The 14,799-nt window shown below is 39.9% G+C and overlaps 1 non-coding gene across 1 annotated transcript; it reads right to left on the reverse strand.

Annotated features, from left to right (window-relative positions):
• Window positions 1–5,004: 5,004 nt before the first annotated feature.
• On the reverse strand, window positions 5,005–5,113 carry LOC148553650 (small nucleolar RNA R71). Its single transcript, XR_015893584.1, has one exon. It is a non-coding gene; the product is annotated as a small nucleolar RNA R71 (small nucleolar RNA).
• Between the last annotated feature and the right edge of the window lie 9,686 nt (window positions 5,114–14,799).

Below are 14,799 nucleotides of genomic sequence, written 5' to 3' on the forward strand. Positions count from 1 at the left end.
TCATAATCATGATCCATATCCATCACCCTCACTGGTGAATATTTATCCATCACCATCACTAGTGAATATTTACGGGGGCGAGCTCATCCGGGCCTTTCACAGTGCCCGGCCACACTTACGACATTGGGTTAACAGAGTTTTGAGTCTCAACCTGGAGCACGTGGTGGCTAGCCATTGCTACTACCCAGGGAAACCCTTATCTCCAATGGTGGAAGTGCAAACATTCACAATTCAATCAACAGCACATATGCATTTATACTTAGCCATAAACATGGCTCCGCCGTCACACGGCATAATCCAGCCATCCGGCTCACGGTTAATTCCATAACCAGCCAATTATTTAACAATTATGGCCCTTCGGCCCATGGCATAACAAGCACTTCCACCGCCATTCTCCGCATCTCACATAATCATCTTTGATCCTCAATGATCATTCATTTTCCCCCTTGCTTCACTCGCAAGTTACCACATTCACTAGCACTTTTTCTCATGCTAGGCATATCATAATGATTTAAGACATAAGTGGTGAGATCGGAGACTTAGAAGTATGAAATTTGGCTTTTAAAACTCAAAAATCAACTTTGGGATGAAAACAGGGCCACGCATACGCGCACTCCACGCGCACGCGTGGATGGCCTTAAAACTCATCGACGCGCAAGTGTCATACGCGCGAACGCGTGGGTTGAAAATTAACCAAATGACGCGCACGCGTCAGCCACGCATACGTGCGAATACATTGTGCCCCAGGCACAAAACTGGCACAACTCTGGCACAACTCTCTGGAAAATGGCTGGGCATTCGATGCAGCGCATCGACGCGCCCGTGCACACCACGCGCACGCGTGGATGATGCTTTCTCGAAGAACGGCGCGTACGCGCCAATTGCGCCTACGCGCGAGGGGTCATTCTGCTAAAAATTTTCTAAGTTAAAAGCTGTAGAATTCACAGATTCAACCCCCAATCTTCCGACGGTCATAACTCTCTCATTTTAAATCATTTTTCACCCGTTCTTCAAACGACATGGACATCCCGGATTCAATTTCATTTCTAAACAGATTTGGCACAAATCAAAGATCCGTAGTCCAAGTTATGTCCCGTCAAAGTATGCCCAAAAACCATATTTTCATTCAAAACCACAAAGTGCCATTTTCAAAACAAGCCACTTTCAACTCTTTTCAAGATCAATCAAAACATGCCAATTTCAACCCTTCTCTTTGAAATCATTCAAAATGTACCAAAATCAACAACAAGCCATCCTCAACTCACACATTGACATTTTACCAAAATTCCCAAAACTACCTCCAACCATTTTAACACTTCTCAATCAATGGCTAAAGGACAAACACAATCTCATGTCATACATCCTTCTCATCCCAATTTCCAATAATATCAATTTCCAAATCAACCATCATTATACAGGATCAACATCATACTCACCATCAACATGATACCACCCATCAATTCAACCTCAATCATCCATCAAGCATATATCACAACATGCGTTTCTCATATATCACACAATCAAGGCATCAATATTCATAATCACATATATGAACACATCATATATCTCAACCATTCAACAACACCAACAATTCAATGCCTATCTTAGGGCCTCTAGCCTAAGTATTTCCTACCACATTACATATTAGATACGGGAAACCGAAACCATACCTTAGCCGATTTCTCAAGCTCAACCGGAGCACTTCCAAACCACTTGTCCACAAGCTCTCAAGGTATCAACACCTCCAAGAACAGATTTTATCACACAAAACCCTCTTCCAAGCTTTCCAAAATCACCAATCAAGCTCCAATATTCACATATACACAACCTAAGCCACAATCATCATACCCATACACAACATCTCAATGCCCAAACATCATAGAACAACAATTTACACTAGGGTTGGGAATCTTACCACACCCAAGGTCCAAGGAGACAAGATTAACCTTCTCCTTCAAGAGAGTTGGGTCCTATAACATCAAAGAACCCAAAATCTCAACATTTTTGCTCATGAAACTCGAAATCAAGGGCTGGAATTTCGAATAGTAAAACGTGACTTACCTCACGATTAATTGTATGGGTTTTGTAGAGCTCTCCGCGGTGAACACGTGGCCGCAAACGGAGCGGCAATCGGAGCTCTAGATCAAAAGTTATGGTGGTTTGAAGATCAAGTGAGAGATAGAACTTGAGAGAGTGTTCTTCTCCTCCCTCACTCCATTTCAGCGTGTGTGTGTGTTTAATGAGGAGAGAGAATGCTGAAAACTAGGGTTTTGGTTTAGTTATGTTGGGCCAAGGGCCCACTTTGGGTCCGGTCGGTCCGGTTTGGCCCGTTCGGTCCAATCTTGGTCCGATTTCTATAAAATTGGGACCGAAATTCTCGTCTCAATCTCCTCTATCATATTTAGCCATAAAAATCACATTTTTTGCTTTCTATAATAAATTCTCAATTATGGGTTAATTAGCCATTAATTAACTGGGTCTTACACCAAGAGAATGAACTGCTAGAGCTTCACCCTCCGTCAAATTGAATGACCACGGGCAATGGCGTTTTATTTGGAGCAGAGGAGATTGATGACCACGGGCAATGGCGTTGATCACATACAGCCTGCCATAGAAGAAGTCATTCACAAGCAAAGAGAATAGTACTACCAGAGTTAATTCAGAAAGGCTAAGCAACTCCAATCCTTAACCATATTCCTGTTACTGATTTTAATTTATACATTGTTCCTAGTACAACTCCATATCCAACAACCTTCTGATTTCGCCTAACTAAGACCTGCAAGATAACCATAGCTTGCTTTAAGCCACAATCCTCATGAGATCGACCCTGACTCGCTCAGGTATTACTTGGATGACCCAGTGCCCTTGCTGGTACAGCTGTACAGAGTGTGGGGATTTGTGCACCAAGTTTTTGGTACCGTTGCCGGGGATTGTTCGAGTTTGGAAAATCTGACGGATTGTCTTGCTCCCTAGATCAGGTAATTTATTTTATTTTGTGTTGTTGAGTCTTTTATTTTTATTTTCTTCTTCCTATTTTTTGAAAAAATCAAAACCTTTTTCAAAAATATTTTTCTTTTCTTTGTTTGATCTTTGTTCTTAGTTTGAGTCTTACCTGTTTTCTGTTTTCTTTTCCAAAAATTTTAAAACTTCTTAAAAAAAAACCTTTTTCAAAAAGTTTATTTTTAAGAATCCTTAGCTTTCTTTATTAAATCTTTGTTTTTGGTTTGAGTCTTTTGTTTGTGTTCTTGGTTAAATTTTCAAAAACTGAGTCTTTCTTTCTAAAAATTTTCAAAAATATTGTCTTTTTGTTTGAATCTTGTTTCAATTTCTAAGTTTGGTGTCTTCTTGTGTTTTTCTTTAAATTTTTCAAAAATTTGTGTTTGGTTTTCTAAAAATTTTAAGTTTGGTGTCTTTTAGATGTTCTTGTGTTCTTTGAGTTTCTTGAGTCTTGTTCTTAGTGTTCTTGTCAATCTTCAAAGTGTTCTTATGTCTTCTTTGTGTTTTGATCTTAAAAGTTTTAAGTTTGGTGTCCCTTGGTGTTTGTCTTCAAATTTTTGAAAATTAGGGGTATTAGATCTAAAAATTTTAAGTTTTGTATCTTTTGTGTGTTTTTCTCTTTCCTCATTGAATTCAAAAATAAAAAATATCTTTTCTATTTTTATTTTTATTAAATTTTCGAAAATTTTAAAATAAAAATTCAGATTTCAATTTCTAATTTTTATCATATCTTATCTTAGTTTTCAATTTTCAAAATTAAATCTTTTCAAAATAAAAAATCTTATCTTTTTCAAAATCTTATCTTTTTCAAATTTCAAAATTCAACTTTTCAACTTTTCAAAATTTAAAATTTTAAAATTTCAAAATTCAAACCTTAAAATCAAATCTTTTTCAAAATTAAATTTTAAAATTTTATCTTTTTCAAATCTTTTTCAAATCTTTTTTGTTTCTTATCTTATCTTTTCTAATCTCAAATTTTAAAATTAAATATTTCTTAAATCTTTTCAATTTCTTTTCTTATCTTTTTAATTTTAAATTTTTAAATTCAAATCTTTTCTTATCTTATCTCTTATCTTATTTTATTTTCAAATATTTTCTTAACTAATCTTCTCTCTCTTCTTTTTCAAAACCTCCTAACTAACTCTTCCCTCTCTTAATTTTTGAAAACTCTCTCTTCTTTTCTCTCTTCTATTTTCAAAAAATCAATAACTAATTTTCAATTCTTTTTAAATTATTCTTAATTTTCGAAATTAATTTATAAATAAAATAAAAACAAAAATATTTTAATTCTTATTTATCTCTTTTAATTCAAATTCTTCTCTTTTCTATTTATATTATTCGAACTCTTCTTGTCTCCCATCCTCCGTCTTCAATTTTCTATCTTCTTCTTCTTTCTTCACATCTCACTGGAAGCTCTTGGCCAAGTGGTACAAAAAGCTTTCTTCCTTTCTTTCTTTTCTTCTCTTCTTATTTATGACCAGGAACAGAGATAAAGAACCCCTCTTTGATCTTGATCCTGAACCTGAAAGGACTCTAAAGAAAAGCCTACAACAAGTTAGAGCACAACACTCCAGAAGAAACCTTTCTGAAAACTTTGAACAAGAAGAAGGAGACATGGCCGAACCTGAAGGTGATGTCAGAAAGGTTCTTGGTGACTTCACCATGCCTATCTCTGACTTTTATGGCAGAAACATCTCCGTACCTGCCATTGGAGCTAACAATTTTGAGCTTAAGCCTCAGTTAGTCTCTCTTCTTCAGTAGAACTGCAAGTTTCATGGACTTCCAATGGAAGATCCACATCAGTTCTTAGCTGAGTTCTTATAGATCTGTGATACTGTAAAGACTAATAGAGTAAATCTTGAAGTCTATAAGCTTATGCTCTTTCTCTTTTCTGTAAGAGACAAAGCTAATATATGGTTGGATTCCCAACCAAAAGAGAGCTTAGACTCTTGGGAAAAGCCGGTTAATGCTTTTCTAGCTAAATTCTTTTCCCCTCAAAGGATAAGCAAAATTAGAGTAGAAATTCAAACCTTCAGACAAAGAGAAGGTGAATCCCTCTATGAAGCTTGGGAAAGATACAAGCAACTGATCAAGAAATGTCCTTCTAACATGCTCTCAGAATGGTCTATCATAGGCGTGTTCTATGATGGTCTGTCTGAGATGTCCAAAACTTCATTGGATAGCTCTACAGGTGGATCACTTCACTTGAAGAAAACATCTGCAGAAGCTAGAGAACTCATTGAGATGGTTGCAAACAACCAATTCATTTACACTTCTGAAAGAAATCCCGTAAACCATGGGATCTCTCGGAAGAAATGAGTTCATGAAGTTGATACTCTGAACGCCATATTGGCTCAAAACAGGATCTTGACCCAACAGGTCAATATGATCTCCCAACATCTGACTGGAATGCAAACTGCAGCTAGCAGTACTCAGGAAGCTTCTTCTGAAATAGAAGCTTATGATCCTGATCAACCCACCATGGAAGAGGTGAATTTCATGGGAAAACCCTATGAAAACACCTATAATCTTTCATGGAGGAACCATCCTAATCTTTCATGAAAAGATCAATAGAAACCTTAGCAAGGTTTCAACAACAATCAAGGTGGTAGGAACCAGAATAGGTTCAATAACAGACCATCATTTCCATCTTCTCAAGAGAATATAGAAACCTCTAAGCAGAGCCTCTCTGACTTAGTAACTCTGGTTTCCAGCCTCTCTAAGACCACTCATAGTTTTATTAATGAAACAAGGTCCTCCATTAGAAACTTGGAGGTGCAAGTTGGTCAACTGAGTAAGAGGATCCCTGAGATTCCTCCTGAAACTCTTCCTAGTAATACTGAGGTAAATCCTAGAGATGAATGCAAGGCCATAACCGTGGAGGTAGAGGCCGAATCTGAGAAGATTGGGAAGGCATTAAACGCCAGTGAAGAAGGCCTCACTAGGCATTCAAAGCCCAATATGGCAGCAAGCCTGGCACTGAACGCCAGTGAGGAACCCCTCATTGGGTGTTCAACGCCCATCGTGGCAGTAGAGCTGGCATTGAACGCCAGCCAGGGAGCACTGGCTGGGCATTCAACACCCAAACACCCAGGAACTCTGGCGCTGAACGCCAGTGAGGGACCCCTCACTGGGTGTTCAACACTCATACACCCAGGGAAGCTGGCGTTGAATGCCAGCAAGGATACCCCTACTGGGCGTTCAACGCCCAAAACACTAGAGGGACTGGCGTTTAACGCCAGTAAGGATGGATAACAAGGGCGTTCAACGCCCAAAGAGCTATTAGAGCTGGCGTTGAACGCTAGTAAAAGCACACCCTTTAAGTGCTTAAGTCCCACTCAAGAACCCTCTATCCCTGAACTCAAGGAAGCCCATGCTCATGAAAAAACCATAGAGGTTCCTTTGAATAAACTTCTGTAGTGTATGGTTTCTAATGACTACTCATCCTCTGATGAGGATAAAAACACTAGGGAAGAGCAAGTTGCTCAGTACCTAGGAGCTCTTATGAAGTTAAATTCCATGTTATTTGGTACAAAGCCTCTAGAGGGAGAACCTCCATTGATTTCCAAGGAACTCAATACTTTGGTTCAGCAAAAGCTACCTCAGAGGCTTCCAGATCCTGGACTCTTCCTGATTCCTTACACCATAGGCACCATGACCTTTGAAAAGACTTTGTGTGACCTAGGGTCAAACATCAACCTCATGCCACTCTCTGTAATGGAGAAGCTGGGCATCCTTGAGGTACAAGCTGCAAACATCTCATTAGAGATGGCAGACAAGACAATGAAGAAGCCATATGGCCTAGTAGAGGATGTCTTGGTAAAAGTTGAAAACCACTACATCCCTGAAAACTTCATAGTCTTGGATATTGGAGAGGATGAGGATGACTCTGTCATCCTTGGAATACCTTTCTTAGCCACTGCTAATGCCATCATTAATGTGGCTAAGGGAGAACTGACTCTACAACTAGAGGAGGATCACATCTTGTTCAAGATGCCTCATCCTAATTCTCCCTCTGATAAAAGAAAGATAACTGTGCAACACCTAGTGTTTCAACCCTCTCTTTCTGTGTAGAGCTTTATAGAGCCCCTAGACACCAATTCTAAGTTTGGTGTTGGACAGCCATCAACAAGCTCTAAGCACAAAGGTACTAAGAAGAAAGTACCTAAAGGCTGGAAGCATAAGAAAGTCCCAACTAAAGGCCTCTCACCTGGCATAAGAGTTGTCTTCACTAAGAAACCAGTCTTACCACATACAGTGAGTCGTATCGTATTTTTAGAGTATGTGGAGCTCATTCATGAGAAGACAAGAAGAAAGTTCACTGTAAGGGACGAAAATCTGAGCCCATACTCACCTCCGTAAGGAGCTAACTGTCAAGCTAATGACATTAAAGAAGCGCTTGTTGGGAGGCAACCCAATCTTAATTAATTATTTTTATTTTCTTTTATTTTATTTTTCTTTAATTTTTATTTTAGGTTTATAATCATATGCAGCTGTCAGAACAGAGACAGAATTTATAGCAGTGAAAATAGAACACTTTAGATGGAGTATTATTAAAAGTTGAACACCACTCAGGGAGTAGCCCCTGGGCGTCCAACGCCCCAAATGGGCAGCATTACTGGCATTGAACGCCAGCCAGGGAGCAGACCCTGGGCGTTCAAATGCCAGTGCAAAGAGCAAAGAATCTGAATTCCTTAAGCCTCTCAAGACCAGTGGGTCCCACAGCATCTTCACCTACCCCACTTAATTTCACACTTTCCCACACATATTTCCTTATAAACCCTAGCCCAATTACATCCATACCACTTCCCCAAAACCATCAAAACTACCATCAACCCCCACCCACTTTAAAATCAAATTTTCCTCCCAAAACCCCACCAATGATCGAACCCTACCCATCCCTACTCCTATAAATACCCCTCTTCATAACCCTTCATATACACACCTCTCATACACTCATAAAACCCACAAGGCCGAGCCCTCTCTCTCCCTCTATCTTCTTCTATTTTCTTCTTCTTCTACTCCATTCTTCTCTTTTCTTTATTTTTACTCGAAGACGAGCAAAGTTTTAAGTTTGGTGTTGGAAAAGTGGTGCATGAAATTGTGATCTCAGGCAACGACGCTAGAAACTCTATACGCATGTCTTAATAAATCGCTTTTCATTCACAACTTCGATACAACTAACCAGCAAGTGCACTAGGTCGTCCAAGTAATAAACCTTACGTGAGTAAGGGTCGATCCCACGGAGATTGTCGGTATGAAGCAAGCTATGGTCACCTTGTAAATCTCAGTCAGGCGGATATAAAATAGTTATGGAGTTTTCGAATATTAATAATAAATAGAAAATAATGATAGAAATACTTATGCAATTCATTGGTTAGAATTTCAGATAAGCGTATAGAGATGCATTCGTTCCTCTGAACCTCTGCTTTCCTGCTGTCTTCATCCAATCAATCTTACTCCTTTCCATGGCTGGCTTTATGTAAGGACATCACCGTTGTCAATGGCTACTTTTAATCCTCTTTGGAAAATGGTCCGATGCGCTGTCACTGCATGGCTAATCGTCTGGAGGCATCACCCTTGCCAATGGCTGCATCCTATCCTCTTGTGAAAATGGTCCAAATGCTCTGTCACAGCACGACTAATCATCTGAGGTTCTCGATCATACTAGAATAGGATTCACCCTCCTTTTGCGTCTGTCACTACGCCCAGCATTCGCGAGTTTGAAGTTCCTTACAGTCATTCAATCCCAGAATCCTACTCGGAATACCACAGACAAGGTTTAGACTTTCTAGATTCTCATGAATGCCGCCGTCAATCTAGCTTACACCACGAAGATTCTGATTAAGAGATCCAAGAGATACTCATTCAATCTAAGGTAGAACGGAAGTGGTTGTCAGGCACGCATTCATGGGAAATGATGATGATTGTCACGTTCATCACATTCATGTTGAAGTGCGAATGAATATCTTAGAAGCGGAATAAGTTGAATTGAATAGAAAAACAGTAGTACTTTGCATTAATCTTTGAGGAACAGTAGAGCTCCACACCTTAATCTATGGAGTGTAGAAACTCTACCATTGAAAATACATAAGTGAAAGGTCCAGGCATGGCCGAATAGCCAGCCCTCAAAACGTGATCACAGGATCAAAAATACAATCCAGGATGATCCGAAGATTCTTAATACAATAGTAAAAAGTCGTATTTATAATAAACTAGCTACTAGGGTTTACAGAAGTAAGTAATTGATGCATAAATCCACTTCCGGGGCCCACTTGGTGTGTGCTTGGGCTGAGCTTGAATGTTACACGTGCAGAGGTCTTTCTTGGAGTTGAACGCCAGTTTGTAATGTATTTCTGGCGTTCAACTCTGGCTTGTGATGTGTTTCTGGCGTTTAACTCCAGACAGCAGCGTAGAACTGGCGTTCAACGCCCTTTTACGTTGTCTAAACTTGGCTAAAGTATAGACAATTATATATTGCTGGAAAGCCCTGGATGTTTACTTTCCAACGCATTTCGAAGCGCGCCATGTTGAGTTCTGTAGCTCCAGAAAATCCACTTTGAGTGCAGGGAGGTCAGAATCCAACAGCATCAGCAGTCCTTCTTCAACCTCTGAATCTGATTTTTGCTTAAGTCCCTCAATTTCAGCCAGAAAATACCTGAAATCACAAAAAAACACACAAACTCATAGTAAAGTCCAGAAATGTGAATTTAGCATAAAAACTAATGAAAACATCCCTAAAAGTAACTAGATTATACTAAAAACATACTAAAAACAATGCCAAAAAGCGTATAAATTATCCGCTCATCACAACACCAAACTTAAATTGTTGCTTGTCCCCAAGAAACTGAAAATCAAATAGGATAAAAAGAAGAGAATATACTATAAATTCCAAACTATCAATGAAACATAGCTCCAATTAAATGAGCGGGACTTGTAGCTTTTTGCCTCTTGAATAGTTTTGGCATCTCACTTTATCCATTGAAGTTCAGAATGATTGGCATCTATAGGAACTCAGAGTTCAGATAGTATTATTGATTCTCCTAGTTCAGTATGATGATTCTTGAACACAGCTATTTTATGAGTCTTGGCCGTGGCCCTAAGCACTTTGTTTTCCAGTATTACCACCGGATACATAAATGCCACAGACACATAATTGGGTGAACCTTTTCAGATTGTGACTCAGCTTTGCTAAAGTCCCCAATTAGAGGTGTCCAGGGTTCTTAAGCACACTCTTCTTTTGCTTTGGACCTTGACTTTAACCGCTCAGTCTCAAGTTTTCACTTGACACCTTCACGCCACAAGCACATGGTTAGGGACAGCTTGGTTTAGCCGCTTAGGCCAGGATTTTATTCCTTTAGGCCATCCTATCCACTGATGCTCAAAGCCTTGGGATGCTTTTTATTTACCCTTGCCTTTTGGTTTTAAGGGTTATTGGCATTTTGCTCTTGCCTCTTGGTTTTAAGAGCTTTTGGCTTTTTCTACTTGCTTTTTCTCTTTTTTTTTTCTATTTTTTCGCTATTTTTTTTTCTGCAAGCTTTGTTTTTTGCTGCTTTTTCTTGCTTCAAGGATCATTTTTATGATTTTTTAGATTATCAAATATCATGTCTCCTTATCATCATTCTTTCAAGAGCCAACATATTTAACATTCTTAAACAACAACTTCAAAAGATATATGCACTGTTCAAGCATTCATTCAGAAAACAAGAAGCATTGTCACCACATCAATATAATTAAACTAAGTTCAAGGATAAATTCGAAACTCATGTACTTCTTGTTCTTTTGAATTAAAACAGTTTTCATTTAAGAGAGGTGATGGATTCATAGGACATTCATAACTTTAAGACAAAGTTACTAAATACTAATGATCATGTAATGAAGACACAAACATGGATAAGCACTTAACATAGAGAAAACGAAAAACAGAGAATGTAAGAACAAGGAATGAGTCCACCTTAGTGATGGTGGCGTTTCCTTCTTGAGGAACCAATGATGTCCTTGAGCTCTTCTATGTCTCTTCCTTGTCTTTGTTGCTCCTCCCTCATTGCTTTTTGATCTTCTCTTATTTCATAAAGGATGATGGAGTGCTCTTGATGTTCCACCCTTAATTGTCCCATGTTGGAACTTAATTCTCATAGGGAGATGTTGATTTGCTCCCAATAGTTTTGTGGAGGAAAATGCATTTGAGGCATCTCCGGGATCTCATGGTGATGAGCTTCATGCATCTCTTGAGATCCATGAATGGGCTCTCTTGCTTGCTCCATCCTTTTCTTAGTGATGGGCTTCTCTTCCTCAATGGGAATGTCTCCTTCTATGAAAGCTCCAGCTGAGTAACATAGATGGTAAATAAGATGAGGAAAAGCTAGCCTTGCCCCAGGAGAGGGCTTTTCGTCTATTTTGTAGAGTTCAAGGGAGATGACTTCATGAACTTCTACTTCTTCTCCAATCATGATGCTATGAATCATGATGGCCCGATCCACAGTAACTTCAGATCGGTTGCTAGTGGGGATGATGGAGCATTGGATGAACTCCAACCATCCTCTAGCCACAGGCTTGAGGTCCAGTCTTCTTAATTGAACCGGCTTGCCTTTGGAGTCAATCTTTCATTGAGCTCCTTCCACACATATGTCCATGAGGACTTGGTCTAACCTTTGATTAAAGTTGACCCTTCTAGTGTAGGGGCGTGCATTTCCTTGCATCATAGGCAAGTTGAACGCCAACCTCACATTCTTCGGACTAAAATCTAAGTATTTCTCCCGAACCATTGTAATATAATTCTTTGGGTTTGGGTTCTTACTTTGATCATGGTTCCTAGTGATCCATGCATTGGCATAGAACTCTTGAACCATTAGGATGCCGACTTGTTGGATGGGGTTTGTTAGAACTTCCCAACCTCTTCTTTGGATTTCATGTCGGATCTCCGGATACTCATTTCTCTTGAGTTTTAAAGGGACCTCAGGGATCACCTTCTTTTTGGCCACAACATCATAGAAGTGGTCTTGATGAGCTTTGGAGATGAATCTTTCCATCTCCCATGACTCGGAGGTGGAAGCTTTTGTCTTTCCTTTCCCTTTTCTAGAGGATTCTCCGGTCTTGGGTGCCATCAATGGTAATGAAAAAAACAAAAAGCTTATGCTTTTACCACACCAAACTTAGAATATTGCTCACCCTCGAGCAAGAGAAGAAAGAATAGATGAAGAAGAAGAAGAAAATATGGAGGTGAGGAGGGAGGGGTAAGGTTCAGCCAAGAAGAGAAGAGAGGGTTGTGTTGTGTGAAAATGAGGAAGAATGGAGGTCTATATATAGGGAAGGGAGGGGGGGTAAGGTTCGGCCATAAGGGTAGGTTTTGGGTGGGAAATTAATTTTGAATTTTTGAAGGTAGGTGGGGTTTATGAGGTAGGTTTATGGGGAAGAGTGGGTGGATGTGAGTGGTAAAGTGGTTATAGGGAAGAGAGATTGAGGTGATTGGTGAAGAGTTTTGGGGAAGAGTGTTTGTGGGATTGTGTGAAGAGAGGTGAGAAGAAGTGAGTGGAGGTAGGTGGGGATTCTGTGGGGTCCACAGATCCTGAGATGATCCTGTGGGGTCCACAGATCCTAAGGTGTTCAAGGATTTACAACCTTGCACCAAATTGGGCATGCAAAATGCCCTTGCACACAGCTCTGGGCGTTCAGCGCCAGATTGGTGGTTGTTCTGGGCGTTGAACGCCCATTTGTTGCCCATTTCTGGCATTGAACGCCAGAACCATGCTTGTTTTGGGCGTTCAGCGCCAGCTCTTCTCCAGGGTGCAATTCTGGCGTTCAAACGTCCAGATGCTGCCTATTTTGGGCGTTCAGCGCCAGAACCATGCAATGTTCTGGCGTTGAACGCCAGCCAGATGCTTCTTACTGGCGTTTAAACGCCAGTGAGATCCTCCTCCAGGGTGTGATTTTTCTTCTGCTGTTTTTGATTCTGTTTTCAATTTTTATATTTATTTTGTGACTTCACATGATCATGAACCTAAGAAAACATGAAAAATAAATAAAATTAGATTTATATAAATAAAAATTGGGTTACCTTCCAACAAGCGCTTCTTTAATGTCAATAGCTTGACAGTGGGCTCTCATGGAGCCTCACAGATGTTCAGAGCATTGTTGAGACTTTCCAACACCAAACTTAGAGTTTGGATATGGGAGTTCAACACCAAACTTAGAGTTTGGTTGTGGCCTCCCAACACCAAACTTAGAGTTTGACTGTGGGGGCTCTGGTTGACTCTGTTTTGAGAGAAGCTTTTTATGCTTCCTCTCCATGTTTATAGAAGGATAACCTTGAGTTGTAAACACAAGGGAGTCCCCATTCAATTGAAGGACTAATTCACCTCTGTCAACATCAGTCACAGCTCTTGCTGTGGCTAGGAAGGGTCTTCCAAGGATGATGAATTCATCATCATCCTTCCCAGTATCTAGAACTATGAAATCAGCAGGGATGTAAAGGCCTTCGACCTTTACTAATACGTCCTCTACTTGTCCATAAGCCTGTTTTTTTGAATTGTCTGCCATCTCTAATGAGATTTTAGTTGCTTGCACCCCAAAGATTCCCAGTTTCTCTATTACAGAGAGGGGCATGAGGTTTATCCCTGAACCAAGGTCACATAGAGCCTTTTCAAAGATCATGTTGCCTATGGTACAAGGTATTACGAACTTTCTAGGATACTGTTTCTTCTGAGGCAATGTCAGTTGATCCAGATCACTTAGTTCATTGGTCAACAAGGGAGGTTCATCCTCCCAAGTCTCAATACCAAATAATTTGGCATTCAGCTTCATGATTGCACCAAGGTACTTGGTAACTTGCTCTTCAGTAACATCCTCATTCTCTTCAGAAGAGAAATACTCATCAGAGCTCATGAAGGGCATAAGGAGGTTTAATGGAATCTCTATGGTCTCTAGATGAGTCTCAGATTCCTTTGGTTCCTCAAAGGGAAACTCCTTATTGATCACTGGACGTCCTAGGAGGTCTTCCTCACTGGGATTTACGTCCTCCCCTTCCTCTCCAGGTTCGGCCGTGTTGACTATGTCAATGGCCTTGCACTCTCCTTTTGGATTTTCTTCTGTATTGCTTGGGAGAGTACTAGGAGGGATTTCAGTGATCCTTTTACTCAGCTGGCCCACTTGTGCCTCCAAATTTCTAATGGAGGACCTTGTTTCATTCATAAAACTTACAGTGGCCTTAGATAGATCAGAGACTAAGTTTGCTAAATTAGAGGTATTTTGTTCAGAGTTCTCTGTCTGTTGCTGAGTGGATGATGGAAAAGGTTTACTATTGTTAAACCTATTTCTTCCACCATTATTAAAGCCTTGTTGAGGCTTTTGTTGATCCTTCCATGAGAGATTTGGGTGATTTCTCCATGATGAGTTATAGGTATTTCCATAAGGTTCACCTAAGTAATTCACCTCTGCTATTGCAGGGTTTTCAGGATCATAGGCCTCTTCTTCAGAAGGCACCTCTTGAGTACTGTTGGATGTAGCTTGCATTCCATTCAGACTCTGAGAAATCATATTGACTTGCTGAGTCAATATTTTATTCTGAGCCAATATGGCATTCCGAGTATCAATTTCAAGAACTCCCTTCTTCATAGGCGTCCCATTACTCACAGGATTCCTCTCAGAAGTGTACATAAACTGGTTATTAGCAACCATGTCAATGAGTTCTTGAGCTTCTGCAGGCGTTTTCTTTAGGTGAATGGATCCACCTGCAGAAGTATCCAATGACATCTTAGCTAATTCAGACAGACCATCATAGAATATATCTAGGATGGTCCATTCTGA

The sequence above is a fragment of the Arachis ipaensis genome, chromosome B7 (genome assembly GCF_059453495.1).
Source record: "Arachis ipaensis isolate K30076 ecotype BB chromosome B7, ASM5945349v1, whole genome shotgun sequence".
Lineage (NCBI taxonomy): Eukaryota > Viridiplantae > Streptophyta > Magnoliopsida > Fabales > Fabaceae > Arachis > Arachis ipaensis.